General features: G+C 37.2%; 1 pseudogene; it reads left to right on the forward strand.

Annotated features, from left to right (window-relative positions):
* On the forward strand, nt 1-924 carry LOC122423168 (annotated as a pseudogene).
* Nucleotides 925-17,345: the final 16,421 nt, after the last annotated feature.

Here is a 17,345-nt window from a genome sequence, read left to right on the forward strand (position 1 = left end):
ATGAGAAACCATACACCAGTGGTCAGTTTCATCCTCCTGGGATTAACAGATGACTTACAAATGCAGATTTTGATTTTCACACTTCTACTCATCACCTACATACTGAGTTTAACTGGAAACCTGATCATCATCACCCTCATATTAGTGGATTCTCATCTTAAATCTGCGGTGTACTATTTTCTCCAAAATTTTTCCTTCTTAGAAATCACAGTCACTTCTGCCTGCATTCCTAGATTCTTGCATAGTATATCAACAAGTGACAGGTCCATTACCTATAATGCTTGTGTAGCTCAACTATTTTTTACCTATGTGTTTGGAATGACAGAATGTTTTCTCTTGGCCACCATGTCCTATGATCGCTATGTAGCTATCTGCAAAACCCTGCATTATATGACCATCATGAACCACAGGTCCTGCAAAATGCTTATCTTCTCCTGTTGGAAGACGACTTTCTTGATCATATTTCCACCATTTTGCTTGGGACTGAACCTGGAATTCTGTGACTCTGTCATTGATCACTTCTTCTGTGATGTTAATCCACTTCTAAAGATCTCATGCTCAGATCCATGGTTCATTGAAGAGATGACCCTTGTTGGCTCTGTGTTGATATATATCATGACTCTCATATGTGTGGTTTTGTCTTACATGTTTATCATCAGAACAATTCTAAGATTCCTCTCTGCCCAGCAAAGGACAAAAGCCTTTTCCATCTGTTCTTCCCACTTTTTTGTGGTTTCCATCACCTATGGCAGCTGCATCTTTTCTATATCAAACCTTCATCAAAAGATGAATTGTCTATTAATCAGCGAGTAGTAAGTAATACTCACAACTTCCATTTCACCCATGTTAAACCCATTTATTTGTACTCTTAGGAACAAACAACTGAAACATGCCTTTAATGATTTAGTCAAAAGAATTTTATAGGTTTCAAAGAACTAGGAGAATGTTGATAAGATCCCTAAACAATTTTCTTATGTGTGTATCCTATTTTTTCTCTTCTTGAACTAGATTTGGTCTTCCATTCTTCACTGACCGTGATGAAGTCAACTTTCTGTGTGTGTGTGTGCCGACCACTTCAGTTGTGTTTGACTCTTTGCAACCCTACGAACTGTCCCCTCTAGGCCCCTCTGTCCTTGGGATTCTCTAGGCAAGAATACTAGAGTGGGTTGACATGTCCTCCTCAGGGAACCTTTGCGACTAAAGGATCAAACCCATATCTCTTTCATCTCCTGCATTGACAAGCGGGTTCTTTGCTACTCATGCCATTCGGGAAGCCCTTAGAATTACAAACATTAAAAAAAAAAAAAAATGAAAATTATTGTTTCAGGAAATCTAATCATAACATCACTATTAACCTTTCTTTCCCAGTGCTGAAAAGATTGCATATAATTTCTCCAAACACTGTCTACAAATTGAGAGAAATAATATTAAAAAGAAAAAAATACTATTTCTGAGTTTAACAGAGAAAAAATTCTCAAAACCTCAAAGTTTATTTTAAAGTAAAAAAAAAAAAAAAAACAAGCATAAATGCTTAGAATTTCAAAAAAGCTTTTATCAATAAAGAAGTTTAAAATCACAGGTTACATGTATCCAACCTGGGCTGGTGATCTGTTTCACCCTTGATAGTATACTTGTTTCAATGCTATTGTCACAGAACATCACACCCTCGCCTTCTCCCACAGAGTCCAAAAGTCTGGATGCGTGAGACAAGTGCTCAGGGCTGGTGCACTGGGAAGACCCAGAAGGATGGGATGGAGAGGGAGGCAGGAGGGGGGTTCAGGATTGGGAACACATGTAAATCCATGGCTGATTCATGTCAATGTATGGCAAAAACCACTACAATACTGTAAAGTAATTAGCCTCCAACTAATGAAAATGAATGAAAAAAAAAAAAAAGAATGAAAAAATAAAACCACAGGTTACATAGTCGTACAATGGATATAACTGAATATAAAAATAATTTAATGGCTGCCATGAGGACATTGATTAAAATAAAGAGAGAAATGCTGCTAAGCATGGTCATTGCTGCTAAGGATTAACTCTTGCATTGGAATTCCATAAAGGAGATCAATACTGATGTACCAATTGAAATAGGAAAGCCCAAAGAGCTGGCAGCATGTCTGAGGAGCCCCACAGGGCTAGTGTGTTAAGTCGCTTCATTCATGTCTGACTCACTGTGACACCTGGCCTGTAGCCTGCCAGGTTCCTCTGTCTGTAGGCTTTTTCAAGCAAGGATACTGGAGTGGGTTGCCACTTACTCCTCCAGGGGATCTTCCCAACCAGGAATTGTACCCACATCTCCTGTGTCTCCTGCATTGAAAGTCAGGTTCTTTATCACTAGTGCCACCTGGGAAGCCCCTAGGGCTAGAAGAGTGACAAATAGGGCTAGAAGAGTGATAAATAAATAACAAGGAAACCAAATATGTGGAAGATGGAGAAAAGATGATAATTAAAAAGTAATGTCAATTAAATTATTTGCTTTTTGAAAAGAAAAGCTTTAGTCATTTCAAGAGATCAAAATATGCATGAGGTGATAGCTCATAGAGCTCATAGACCAGCATTTAACTATTTGTTAAATTCTTCACCAACTTGAACTGCTATTGTCCATTGTATTTAAACTTCCTTTGACTTTTGCTCTCTTTGAAGTTATTTATCATATTGTGGTCCCTGTAGGCAGGCATTTTCCACACATGTCAACTTCCCAATATCAGTGTCCTCTAATTTAAATGACATTCCCACAAGGAATCTTTTGCTGACATTGTTTTAATCCCTCCTTCACCAACATGACCACCAAGCCTTGAGTTAGTCCAACTCATCCACACATCTCATCACTTATTTGCTGTTTTCATATTTCTCATCAAATTACACTTTCATGTTTGCTTGTCCTTATTTTATTCTAAGTGGTAAATGTCTTGGAAAAGTTTATCTTGTGTACCAAATTCTAGAATGCCTTAAGCCTGGCATCTACACAAATAGTAGTTACATAGTAGATCATGTTCCAACATGATGACCTGAATACTTCTGATAATGTGAATGAGAATTTTTATACGAAGATGAAAAATACAAAAGTAATATTTAGGATTAATCTGTGAACAAGAAGGAAGAAAAGTATAGTAAATGTATAATCCTGTTAAAAATGTTTATTTTTAAATTTTGGAATGAAGTAAAATAGATATCAAAATTTATTAAAAATTTATGATATTGATAAACCTGAAAACTATCCTACAGTTATTATGGTCAAAAATTACACTGGAAAAATGTGGAGAAATAAAAGTTAAAATATGTTAACTATTGCTAGCAAGTGGCACAAATAGGATTCAAAACTATTTATATTGGTTTAGAATGGAACTCTTTGTTTAAGTAACTGTATCTGCCTCTGCAGAGACACCAAGAGTGTTTCAAGGAATAGCCCAAAGAATTCCTGCCAGCATTAAAATTTAGCAAGATATATGTCATAAACAAAATACAAAGATAAAAATAAAATATAATGTATTATACACATACATTATTCATTGTATGGTAGTAATAAATGATATTAACTGTAATTTGATAAAACACCAAAAATTTGAGATTAAATTAAAAAATCAGTGTACTGATACATGGAATTGAAGAGGAAGAGAAAATGAAAAAAGAATAAAAGCAAGAGAAGAGGAAAAGAGAAAAAATGGTCTTGTACTTTGGATCTTCAACCTCATTGAGAAAAGCCTGTCTTCAGGCACTCTTCTTGCTGCTAGTCATCTATTCTCCTAAGACAGATTGCAAATGTGAAGTTAGAAGAAATTCCTGCAGGAATTTCTCAAAATCTTAGAGTGCTTGAGGGACAGGTTGTCCAAGTTCAGTCCCCTTCAGGGATCAAACATGTTTTGTGTCCTTGCAAATTTCAACCAGAAAAAGCATCTGGGTCTAGAAACCCTAATCCTACAGCTGTAGTTTAATTTCAGATTTCTGAAGTATTTAGCTTCTCTGATATTTTGATTCTGCCTATGCTATCAATTTAAATATAGGATACACACATATGCATGCATATATACATGTGCATATTTATTTAAGATTTAGTGTTTAGTGTTACACATTTCTCTCCATGTGAGAGTTGCTTAGTCTATCTACACAGTTAAGATGAAGGGTACAGTGTTTACCTTCTGAATAGTCTTCACTGATATCAATTTATATAACTGTGGTTGGTTACACTACTGATTCCTGACTTCTTTAACCAAAAGTGCAAAATCATTTTCTACACAAGCCTAGTTTATCCTCTGGGCTCACAGCTTGGTCACACACATGATGAGTACCCATATTATTTTTTTAATGATAACAGGCTGCTAACTGATATTATTAAATCACACATTTCTTCAATATGCATTCAAAACAAATTGAGAAAAGGCACTGGGGTCAAGTAAGTGCAAATAATTGTTTCACTCATGATGAATGCAGACTGAAGGATATGTCTAAGATGGTAGAACTTCCTTTACTGGCCTAATTTGTTATACCTGTGGCATTAGAAGTAGAGAACCCACTGCCAATTTAGGAGATGTAGTAGACATTGGTTTGATACCTGGGTTGGGAAGATTCCCCTGGAGTAGTAAATGGCAACCTACTCCAGTATTCTTGACTGGAGAATCCCATGGATAGAGGAGTTGGGTGGACTGTAATCCATAAGGATCACGAAGTTGGACACGACTGAGGTGACTTTGAAGCCACACACTTCTGATGTCACGGGTGAGGACACTGGGCCCTAGAGAGCTAACTCAGTGGCAGATGCAGGGAAGAGGGCAGCTTGCTTGTCTTTCAGGTCACCAGTCATGAGTGACCAACTCAATAAGCAAATACATTTTGTAGAAAGTCATTCAGTCATCTAGATTTTATTTGATTATTAGTTTTAATTTTTTATTTCATAGTGAAGTATAGACAATTAAGAATGCTGTTATAGTTTTAGGTGTACAGCAATGCCGCTCAGCCATACATATGCATGTATCCATTCTGAGCTGAGTTTCCTGTGCTATCCAATATTTTGTTGGTTGTCTGTTTTAGACTTAATGCTGTGTACATACAGGTTTTAAACCATTCTCAAATGGTATTTTTAAACACTCATAAAGGGAGAAAAGACACAATAGTTAATGGAAAAATACCCATTTTTCAGATGTCATGATTACCAACATATTAAAATTATTTTCCTCTGTCACCTTCTGATCATTTATTTTCTGACTATCATTTCACCTTATAGCATTTTACCCATAAATTCACTTCATTTTATCCACACGTTTATCAGTAGGTGTAGGGAAGGGAAAATCACTCAGTCGTGTCCAACTCTTTGTGACCCCATGGACTATCCATGGAATTCTCCAGGCCAGAATACTGGAGTGGGTAGCTGTTTCCCTCTCCAGGGGATCTTCCCAACCAACCCAGATCTCCCACGCTGGAGGTGAATTCTTTACCAGCTGAGCCACCAGGGAAGCCCAAGAATCCTGGAGTGGGTAGCCTATCCCTTCTCCAGCAGATCTTCCTGACCCAGGAATTGAACCAGGGTCTCCTGCATTGCAGGTGGATTCTTTACTAGCTAAGCTACCAGGGATGCCCTGGTATCAGTAGGTGTAGCTAACTGATAAGAAAGTGTTCTTTTACCTCCACCATGCTGTTGTCCCATGTATCAGTAAGTCAAAATAGATTCTCATATTCAGAGTGTATTCATACTTTCCTGGTTCACATAAAGTTTTTTTTTTTTTTTTTTTCACTATTAGGTGTGTGAATCAAAATCCAAAGAAAATTCTTTATCATGTTCCGTTGTTAGGTTACTTACCACATTCTAGCTATTCTTTTTTTTTTTTCCCCTCTTTTTTTGTCATTTTATTAATTTTTTTAAATTGATTTTGATTGGAGGCTAATTACTTTACAATATTGTGGTGGTTTTGGCTAGGGTCAAGTGTAGCATCTGTCTATTTTTATAATGGTGTAATTTTTTTACTTTAATTTATGGTGAAATTAAGTCATTTTCATGTAGAATGTCCTTGTTTGTTTAACTGATTGCCTCCTTACATGATCACGGAAATTATTTCTCTAGTGCTTAGTTTCTTCTCACGTATTAATTAATTAATTAATTTTGATTAGATTTAGATTTTTATTTTTATCATATATGGATGAATCTAAGCAATTCATTCTTATGTACAAAGAGCCATTTGACAGGGATATTTCTAATCAACACATCAGACAGTACTGAAAGGAGGTTCAGCTGACTTTATAAGGCTCATGAAGTCTTGCAGTATGAGTCACATAGCCTCACTTATCAACTACCTTTTGAAAAATATGAATCCAAGTTTTCATTGCTGTTAGGTTAAATGATAGTCAAAAATAAAAGATAAAAGTGTTACAGAGAAAAAATAATTTTAAAATGTTGATTTTTTAAATCAATCTTTTAAAATCTGCAAGACCACTGAACATTTTTGGTCCCAGATGGGCACAGAAGTTGGAGAACCTCTCATTCAAACACTCAAAGATTTTAAGAAGTTCCCAAAGGATCTATTTTTTTTAAACCTATTATTATATAAGGCCACATACCTAATTATTGTATTATTGTTGTTTGTTCAATTGCCAAGTTGTGTCCAACTCTTTGATACCCCATGAACTGCAGCATGCCAGGCTTCCTTGTCCTCTATCTCCCAGAGTTTGCTCAAACTCATATCCATTGAGTCGGTGATGCCATCCAACCATCTCATCCTCTGTCGCTCCCTTCTTTCCTGCCTCAATCTTTCCTAACATCAAGGTCTTTTCCAAAGAGTTGGCTCTTCGCATCAGGTGTCCAAAGTATTGAAGCTTCAACTTCAGCATCAGTCTTTCAGAGAATATTCAGGGTTGATTTCCTTTGGGATTGACTGGTTTGATCTCCTTGCTGTCCAAAGGGACTCTCAAGAGTGTTGTCCAGCATCAATTCTTTGGTGCTCAGCCTTTTTTACAGTATGACTCTCACATCTACATGACTACTAGAAAAACCATAGCTTTGACTATATGGACCTTTGTTGGCAAAGTGATGTCTTTGCTTGTCAATACACGTTTATCCTTGTCACAGATTTTATGTTACTAATCCCAATACCATAGCAACAGCCATGCGTCATTGAACACTTGCTCTTATCAGATGCTACACTGGGTACTACACACAATATAATTAATCCTAACAGCAAGGTAGGTAAGCCACTTGATAGGTCAAAAGGTCCAGAGAGTTTCAGAGAATTAAGTGGCTTCTTCACACCAGGTAGGAAATAAATTATGCAATAAGACTTTGAATATGGATCTGCTAGGTTCCAAGTCAGTCTACTGAAGCATCTCTATGACCAAAGTACAATTCTGATTTACAGGGTATATAGAGTCAGACTATAGAGGAACAGTAATTTAGATATGGGGTTAGGTAAGTAGGTGTGGAAAAGTTTCTCTAATGTGCCAGGCAGTGCTGTGCCCACTGCTTAGTGTTATTGTTTCATTGAATCCTGATATGAGTTCAAATTCCAGTTTGGTAATATTTGGAAAATATGAACTTCACATGATTGATCTTAGGATTAAGAGAAAGGAAATATTAAAGCACCTGACACCATGCACATAGCATATGCTTAAGAAATGGAAGAGAGCATCATGATCATCACCATCATCCTTCCTCTGAGGTCACACAGCTGATAAGTGGTTCAGATGGCGCTGGAGCCAGGACCTGTGCACTTCTGAAGTCTGCTTTCACCCCAGCACACTTCTCTGCCTTCAGCTTAGTTTATTTTCACCTACCAGTTGCCATGGTTCATTAACAAATCATAGAAGAAATCAAAAAAGAAATCAAAATATGTATAGAAATGAATGAAAATGAAAACACAACAACCCAAAACCTATGGGACACTGTAAAAGCAGTGCTAAGGGGAAGGTTCATAGCATTACAGGCTTACATCAAGAAACAAGAAAAAAGCCAAATAAATAACCTAACTCTACACCTAAAACAATTAGAGAAGGAAGAAATGAAGAACCCCAGGGTTAGCAGAAGGAAAGAAATCTTAAAAATTAAGGCAGAAATAAATGCAATAGAAACTAAAGAGACCATAGCAAAAATCAACAGAGCTAAAAGCTGGTTTTTTGAAAAAATAAACAAAATTGACAAACCATTAGCAAGACTCATTAAGAAACAAAGAGAGAAGAACCAAATTAACAAAATTAGAAATGAAAATGGAGAGATCACAACAGACAACACTGAAATACAAAGGATCATAAGAGACTACTACCAGCAGCTCTATGCCAATAAAATGGACAACTTGGATGAAATGGACAAATTCTTAGAAAAGTATAACTTTCCAAAACTGAACCAGGAAGAAATAGAAGATCTTAACAGACCCATCACAAGCAAGGAAATCGAAACTGTAATCAAAAAATCTTCCAGCAAACAAAAGCCCAGGACCAGATGGCTTCATAGCTGAATTCTACCAAAAATTTAGAGAAGAGCTAACACCTATCTTACTCAAACTCTTCCAGAAAATTGCAGAAGAAGGTAAACTTCCAAACTCATTCTATGAGGCCACCATCACCCTAATTCCAAAACCAGACAAAGATGCCACAAAAAAAGAAAACTACAGGCCAATATCACTGATGAACATAGATGCAAAAATCCTTAACAAAATTCTAGCAAACAGAATCCAACAACATATTAAAAAAATCATACACCACGACCAAGTGGGCTTTATCCCAGGAATGCAAGGATTCTTCAATATCCGCAAATCAATCAATGTAATACACCACATTAACAAATTGAAAGATAAAAACCATATGATTATCTCAATAGATGCAGAGAAAGCCTTTGACAAAATTCAACACTCATTTATGATTAAAACTCTCCAAAAAGCAGGAATAGAAGGAACATACCTCAACATAATAAAAGCTATATATGACAAACCCACAGCAAGCATCACCCTCAATGGTGAAAAATTGAAAGCATTTCCCCTGAAATCAGGAACAAGACAAGGGTGCCCACTCTCACCACTACTGTTCAACATAGTGTTGGAAGTTTTGGCCACAGCAATCAGAGCAGAAAAAGAAGTAAAAGGAATCCAGATAGGAAAAGAAGAAGTGAAACTCTCACTGTTTGCAGATGACATGATCCTCTACATAGAAAACCCTAAAGACTCTACCAGAAAATTACTAGAGCTAATCAACAAATATAGTAAAGTTGCAGGATATAAAATTAACACACAGAAATCCCTTGCATTCCTATATACTAACAATGAAAAAACAGAAAGAGAAATTAAGGAAACAATACCATTCACCATTGCAACAAAAAGAATAAAATACTTAGGAGTATATCTACCTAAAGAAACAAAAGACCTATACATAGAAAACTATAAAACACTGATGAAAGGAATCAAAGAGGACACAAACAGATGGAGAAACATACCGTGTTCATGGATTGGAAGAATCAATATTGTCAAAATGGCTATTCTACCCAAAGCAATCTATAGATTCAATGCAATCCCTATCAAGCTACCAACGGTATTTTTCACAGAACTAGACCAAAGAATTTCACAATTTGTATGGAAATACAAAAAACCTCGAATAGCCAAAGTAATCTTGAAAAAGAAGAATGGAACTGGAGGAATCAACCTGCCTGACTTCAGACTCTACTACAAAGCCACAGTCATCAAGACAGTGTGGTACTGGCACAAAGACAGAAATATAGACCAATGGAACAGAATAGAAAGCCCAGAGATAAATCCACGAACCTATGGACACCTTATCTTTGACAAAGGAGGCAAGGATATACAATGGAAAAAAGACAACCTCTTTAACAAGTGGTGCTGGGAAAACTGGTCAACCACTTGTAAAAGAATGAAACTAGAACACTTTCTAACACCATACACAAAAATAAACTCAAAATGGATTAAAGATCTAAATGTCAGACCAGAAACTATAAAACTCCTAGAGGAGAACATAGGCAAAACACTCTCCGACATAAATCACAGCAAGATCCTCTATGACCCACCTCCCAGAATATTGGAAATAAAAGCAAAACTAAATAAATGGGATCTAATTAAACTTAAAAGCTTTTGCACTACAAAGGAAACTATAAGTAAGGTGAAAAGACAGCCATCAGATTGGGAGAAAATAATAGCAAATGAAGAAACAGACAAAGGATTAATCTCAAAAATAACCTTTCTAAAATATATGTTGAATTTAATTTATTAAAGTTTTGTTAGGAATTTTTTCAACTGTGTTCAAGAAGGATATGGGTCTGTAGTTTTCTTTCTTTTTCTTTTTTTTTAAATAAAATCTTTGTTCTCATATCAGAGAGATACTGGCCTCACAGGATGAGTTGTAAACTATTCCCTCATCCTTAAGTTTTCTAAAAGAGTCAGTGCAGACTTGGACATTTTATAACCAAGCAGGACCTATCTGGGCCTCCCTGGAACAGACCTCCCCCCTCCCTGCCCACCATGTCTTCTGCCTACCTCTTGACTGTGGAAAAACCTTTAGCCTCCTAGGCCTTCCTTAAGTGCCAAAGAATGAATTTAACCAGAGAACCTGCGGGATCTAAATGGATTGACATTTGAAGTCTGTGCCTTAGGAGGACAGATGATCAGCACCAAGAAGTTTCTGGAGGCAGGTTTTTCTCAATGACATTGAAGATACAAATTACAAGGCCATTTTTTTTTTTCTTTTTTCCTTTTCTCTTGCGTGTACTACTTTGTTCCTTTTCTCTTGCTCTTTAATTCTATACATTGGTACTCTCAGTTCAGTTCAGTCACTCTGTTGTGTCTATTTGCAGCCCCATGGACGGCAGAACGCCAGGCTTCCCTGTCCATCACCAACTCCCAGAGCTTGCTCAAACTCATGTGCATCAAGTTGGTGATGCCATCCAACCATCTCATCCTCTATCATCTCTAAGGGCTCCCCCTGCCTTCAATCTTTCCCAGCATCAGGGCCTTTCCCACTGAGTCAGTTCTTTGCATCAGGTGACCAAAGTATTGGAGTTTCACCTTCAGCATCAGTCCTTCCAATGAATATTCAGGACTAATTTCCTTTGGGATTACTGGTTTGATCCCCATGCAGTCCAAGGGACTCTCAAGAGTCTTCTCCAACACCACAGTACAAAAGCATCAATCCTTTGGCATCCAGCCTTCTTTATGGTTCATCTCTCATATCCATACATGATTACTGGAAAAACCATAGCTTTGACTAGGTGGACCTTTGTTTGCAAAGTAATGTCTCTGTTTTCTCATATGCTGTCTAGGTTGGTCATAGCTTTTCTTCCAAGGAGCAAGCGTCTTTTAATTTCATGTCTGCAGTCACCATCCACAGTGATTTTGGAGCCCAAGAAAATAAAGACTGCCACTGTTTGAATTGTTTCCCCATCTATTTACCATGAAGTGATGGGACAGGATGCCTTGATCTTCATTTTTTGAATGTTGAGTTTTAAACCAGCTTTCCCCACTCTTTTCTTTCACTTTCATCAAGAGGCTCTTTAGTTCCTCTTCTACCATAATGGTGGTGTCATCTGCATATCTGAGGTTATTGATATTTCTCCCAGAAATCTCGATTACAGCTTGTGTTTCATCCAGTCTGACATTTTGCATGACATACTCGGCATACAAATTAAATAATCAGGGTGATGGTACTCTAATTTTTATTTAATCTTGCAGTTTTTATTGTATTTTTCCAATTACAATAATATCATTTAGGTTCTCGCAAGATGGCAGAGTAGAAGGACCTAAGCTCATCATCTTCTGTGAGAACTCCAAAATTACAACTCACTGCTGAACAATGATAGGAGAATGTTGGATCTCACCAACAAAATATACCCCACGTCCAAGGACAAAGGATAAGCCCCAGCAAGATGATAGGAGGGTTGAAATCTTGTTTAGAGTCAAATCCCATACCTGCCAGAGATGCTTAGAGGGCTCAAACAAAACCTTGTGTGCATCAGGAAGAGGGTGTTTGCTATGACCAGTGCGTCCATCACTGAGGAAGGCTTTTTTGTCTCTCCTTGCTATTCTTTGGAACTTCCTCAGTGATCAAAGAAAGATATGAAACTGAAAGATGAACTACCTAGGTTGGTGGGTGCCCAATATACAACTAGAGAAAAGTGGAGAAATAACTCCAGAAAAAATGAAGAGATGGAGCCAAAGTGAAAACAATGCCCATTTGTGGATGTGAATGGTGATGGAACTAAAGCCTGATACTGTAAAGAGCAATATTGCATAAGAACCTGAAATATTAGGTCCATGAATCAAGGTAAATTGGAAGTGGTCAAACAGGAGATGGAAAGAGTGTATATTTTAGGAATCAGTGCACTAAAATGGATTGCAATGGGCAAATTTAACTCAGATGACCATTATATCTATTACTGTGGGCAAAAATCCTTTAGAAGAAATAGAGTAGTCCTCACAGTCAACAAAAGAGTTCTAAATGCAGTACCTGGGTACAATCTCAAAAAACAACAGAATGATCTCTGTTCATTTCCAAGACACGCCATTCAATATCACAGAAACCCAAGTCTATGCCCCAACCAGCGATGCTGAAGAAGCTGAACGGTTCTATGAAGACCTACAAGATCTTCTAGAACTAACACCCCCCAAAAATGTTCTTTTCATCATGGGGGACTGGAATTCAAAAGTAGGAAGTTAAGAGATAGCTGGAGTAACAAGAAAATTTGGCCTTGGAGTACAAAATGAAGTAGGGCAAAGGCTAACAGAGTTTTGAAAAGAGAACGCACTGGTCATGGCAAACACCCTCTTCCAACAACACAAAAGACGACTCTACACGGACATCAGCAGATGATCAATATCAATATCAGATTGATTATATTTTTTTGCAGCCAATGATGGAGAAGCTCTATACAGTCAGCAAACAAGACTGGGAGCTGACTGTGGCTCAGATCATGAACTCCTTATCGCCAAATTCAGACTTAAGTCAAAGAAAGTAGGGAAAACCACTAGACCATTCAGGTATGACCTAAATCAAATCCGTCATGATTATATAGTGGAAGTGACAAATAGATTCAAAGGATTAGATCTGATAGACAGAATGCCTGAAGAACTATGGATGGAGTTTTGTGACATCATACAGGAGGCCGTGATCAAGACCATCCCCAAGAAATAGAAATGTGAAAAGGCAAAGGTTGCCTGAGGAGACCTTACAAATAGCTGAAAAAAGAGAGAAGTGAAAGTCAAAGGAGAAAATAAAAGATATACCCGTTTGAATGCAGAGTTCCAAAGAATAGCAAGGAGAGATAAGAAGGCCATCTTCAGTGATTAGTGCAAAGAAATAGAGGAAAATTATAGAATGGGAAAAGCTAGAGATCTCTTCAAGAAAATTAGAGATACAAAGGGAACATTTCATGCAAAGATGTGCTCAATAAAGGACAGAAATGGTATGGACCTAACAGAAGTAAAATATATTAAGAAGAGGTGACAAGAATACACAGAGGACCTGTACAAAAAAAGATCTTCGTAACCAGCTAACCACTATGTTGTGATCACTCACATAGAGTCAGACATCCTGGAATGTGAATTCAAGTGGGCCTTAGGAAGTATCACTATGAACAAAGTTAGTGGAGGTGATGGAATTCCAGTTGAGCTATTTCAAATCCTACAAGATGATGTTGTGAAAGTGCTGCTTTTTTTCACTCAATAATGCCAGCAAATTTTAAAAACTGTGGCAGTGGCCACAGGACTAGAAAAGGTCAGTTTTCATTCCAATCCTAAAGAAGGGCAATGCCAAAGAATGTTCATACTATCCCACATTTGCACTCATCTCACATGCTAGCAAAGTAATGCTCAAAATTCTCCAAGCCAGGATTCAACAGTACATGAACTGTGAACTTCCAGATGTTCAAGTTGGATTTAGAAAGTAAGAGGAACCAGAGATCAAATTGCCAACTTTTGCTGAATCATTGAAGAAGCAAGAAAATTCCAGAAAACCATCTACAGCTGCTTTATTGACTATGCCAAATCCTCTGACTGTTGTAGATCACAACAAATTGTGAAAAATCCTTCAAGAGATGGGAATACCAGACCACCTAACCTACCTCCTGAGAAATCTGTATGCAGGTCAAGAAGAGACAGTTAGAACTGGACATGGAACAACAGATTGGTTCCAAATTGGGAAAGGAGTACATCAAGGCTGTATGCTGTCACCCTGTTTACTTATCTTACATGCAGAGTATATCATGCAATATGTCAGGCTGATTGAACCACAAGCTGGAATCAATATTGCTGGGAGAAATATCAATAACCTCAGATATGGCGATGATATCACCCTTATGGTAGAAAGCAAAGAGGAACTAAAGAGTCTCTTGATTAAAGTGAACAAGAAGAGTGAAAAAGCAGGCTTAAAGCTCAACATTCAGAAAACTAAGATCATGGCATACGGTCCCATCACTTCATGGCAAGTAGATTGGGAAACAATCAAAACAGTGACAGACTTTATTTTGAGGGGCTCCAAAATCACTGCAGATGGTGACTGAAACCATGAAATTAAAAGATGCTTGCTCTTTGGAAGAAAAGCTATGGTAAACCTAGACAGCATATTTAAAAGCAGAGACATTACTTTGCCAACAATGGTGCATCTAGTCAGAGCTATGGTTTTTCCAGTAGTCATGTATGGATGTGACAATTGGACTATAAAGAAAGCTGAGCACCAAGGAATTGCTGCTTTTGAACTGTGGTGTTGGAGAAGATTCTTGAGAGTCCCTTGGCCTGCAAGGATATCCAACTAGTTAATCCTAAGGAAATTAGTCCTGAATATTCATTGGAAGAATTAATGTTGAAGGTGAGACTCCAATACTTTGGCCACCAGATGTGAAGAACTAATTCACTGGAAAAGACCCTGATGCTGGGAAAGATTGAAAACAGGAGGTTAAGGGGGTCACAGAGGATGAGATGGTTGGATGGCATGACCGATTTGATGGACATGAGTTTGAGCAAGCTATGGGAACTGGTGATGGACAGGGAAGTCTAGCATGCTGCAGTCCATGGGGTCGCAAAGAGTTGGACACAACGGAGCTACTGAACTGAGCTGACTATATATCATTTATTATTACCATAGAATTATTAACATATGTGTATAAATACTTTGTGCTCAGTTGCTCAGTCATGTACACTTTGCAACCCCACAGGTTCTAGCCTCCCAGGTTTCTCTGTCCATGGGATTCTCCAGGAAAGAATAGTGGAGCAGGTTGCCATTTTCTTCTCCAGGGGATCTTCCTGACCCCGGGATCAGTCCCGTGTCTACTGAGTCTCCTGGGTCTCCTGCATTGGCAGGGAGACACTTTACCACTGAGCCATTTTGGGGAGCCCAACATTTTAATTTTATCTTTGTACTTTGCTTATGACACATGTTGCTCAATTTTAGTACTGGTGATTATTCTTTGGGCTCTTCCTTGAAACTCTCTTGATGCCTCTGCTGAGGCAGGTACAGTTACTTGATAAAATAGCTCCACTGAAAATCAATAAAAAATAGTTTTGGATCCTAGTTATGTCACTTGCTAGTGATAGTCTACTTATTTTAACTTTTATTTCTCCATATTTTCCAGTGCAAATTATGATTAAAATTTGTGGGGTAATTTTCAGGTGTATCAGTATTATGAATTTTTACTATCAATTTTTAATAAATTTTGGCTAATATTCTATTTCATTACAAACTTCAAAAGTAAACATTTTAAACAGGATTGTACTTTCACCATGCCATTGTTTCCCCTTGTTCATGGATTAAACCCTAATGTTACTTTTGTATTTTTCATGTTCCTATAAAATTTCTCATTTTGCATTATCAGAAGTATTCAAATCACCATGTCAGAAGATTATCTATTGCATAACCAATATTTGTCTATGTGCCAGGAATAAGAGAGAATAGAATTTGACACATGGGATAAACTCCTCCAAGGCATTTACCACTTAGAGTAGAGTGAGAATAAGCAAACATGAAAGTGTAGTTTGAGAAGAGATATAAGAGCAGAAGATAAGTGATGACAGGTTTGGATGAGTAAGACTAATCCAGTCTTGATGGTCATGTTGATGGAAGAGGAATAAGACAATATCAGCAAAAAATTTCTTGTGGAAATGTCATTTAAGAGGGAGGACGCTGGAATTGTGTAGCTGGAAAGGGTGGAAAATTCCTGCCCTCAGGTGCCGTAGTAAATAAAGTCAAGTAAGAAGGCAAAGGTCAAAGGACATTAAAGTAGGGTGATTCTGAAAGTTCAAGATGGTGAAGAATTTAACAAGTAATTAAATGATGTTCTTTTCTTGAGAGCTGTAATTGGGTGCATATTTTGAACTCTTGGAATGACTAAGTTTTCATTTTCAAAAATAAATCATTTTATTGATATTAGTATGTACATTTTCCCCATCTCCTGCATATTTCTGTTGCTGCTTATTTATTTATCTAGCCTTATGGGAGTCTTTAGACTTTTTGCTTTGTCTTTATGATTTAACATTTCAGTAGGTACAATAGTGTCAATCTCTTTTATGCCATTTCAATGCAGGTTTTAATCCTTAGCAGGAATTACAAAGGCATTTCTCTCTTTAATCTGTTTTATTGGCAATTTAAAAATAACTTTTATATTGATTAGATGCATTCAGTAAATACAATAAATATGTAAATTGTGACCTTAAGGCTTCCTTATTGGTAAAAGTTTTTTTGAAATTCTAAATCTTTGTATTTATTTCTTATTTTAAAATATTGCTTTAAAATTTTGAGAATTTTTTTCCTGTTACCAGTGAAAATAGTATTCTTTCTTTTTAATATTATTTCTTTCCTAATTTGAGTATTTTTTTGAAAAATTATATGTAATATTTTCAGCAATGTGAAAGAATGTTTGAGAGTGAGGACTTCCTTAGATTTTTCTTTATTTTCTCCATAACGTTTGTAATTCTCAAAGACTTTGATTTATAAGGGGGCTATTGTTGTTCAGTCACCAAGTCATGTCTGACACTTTGCGACCCCATGGACTGCAGCAACCTAGGCTTCCCTGTCGCTCACCATTTCCCAGAGTTTGCCTAAGTTCATGTACATTGAATTAGTGATGCTATTCTACCATCTCATCCTCTGTGGCTCTCTTCTCTTTCTGCCTTCAATCTTTCCCAGCATCAGGGTCTTTTCCAATGAATCAGCTGTATACATCAGGTAGTAGAAGTGTTGGGGCTTCAGCTTCAGCATTAGTCCTTCCAAAGAGTATTGAGGGTTGATTTCCTATAAGATTGACTGGTTTAATATCCTTGCAGTCCAAGGGACTCTCAAGAGTTCTCCAGCACCGCAATTAGAGACCATCAATTCTTTAGTGCTCTGCCTTCTTTATTGTCCAGCTCTCACATCTGTCATTGACAACTGGAAAGACCATT

The sequence above is a fragment of the Cervus canadensis genome, chromosome 21 (assembly GCF_019320065.1).
Source record: "Cervus canadensis isolate Bull #8, Minnesota chromosome 21, ASM1932006v1, whole genome shotgun sequence".
NCBI classification, from domain to species: Eukaryota; Metazoa; Chordata; class Mammalia; order Artiodactyla; family Cervidae; genus Cervus; species Cervus canadensis.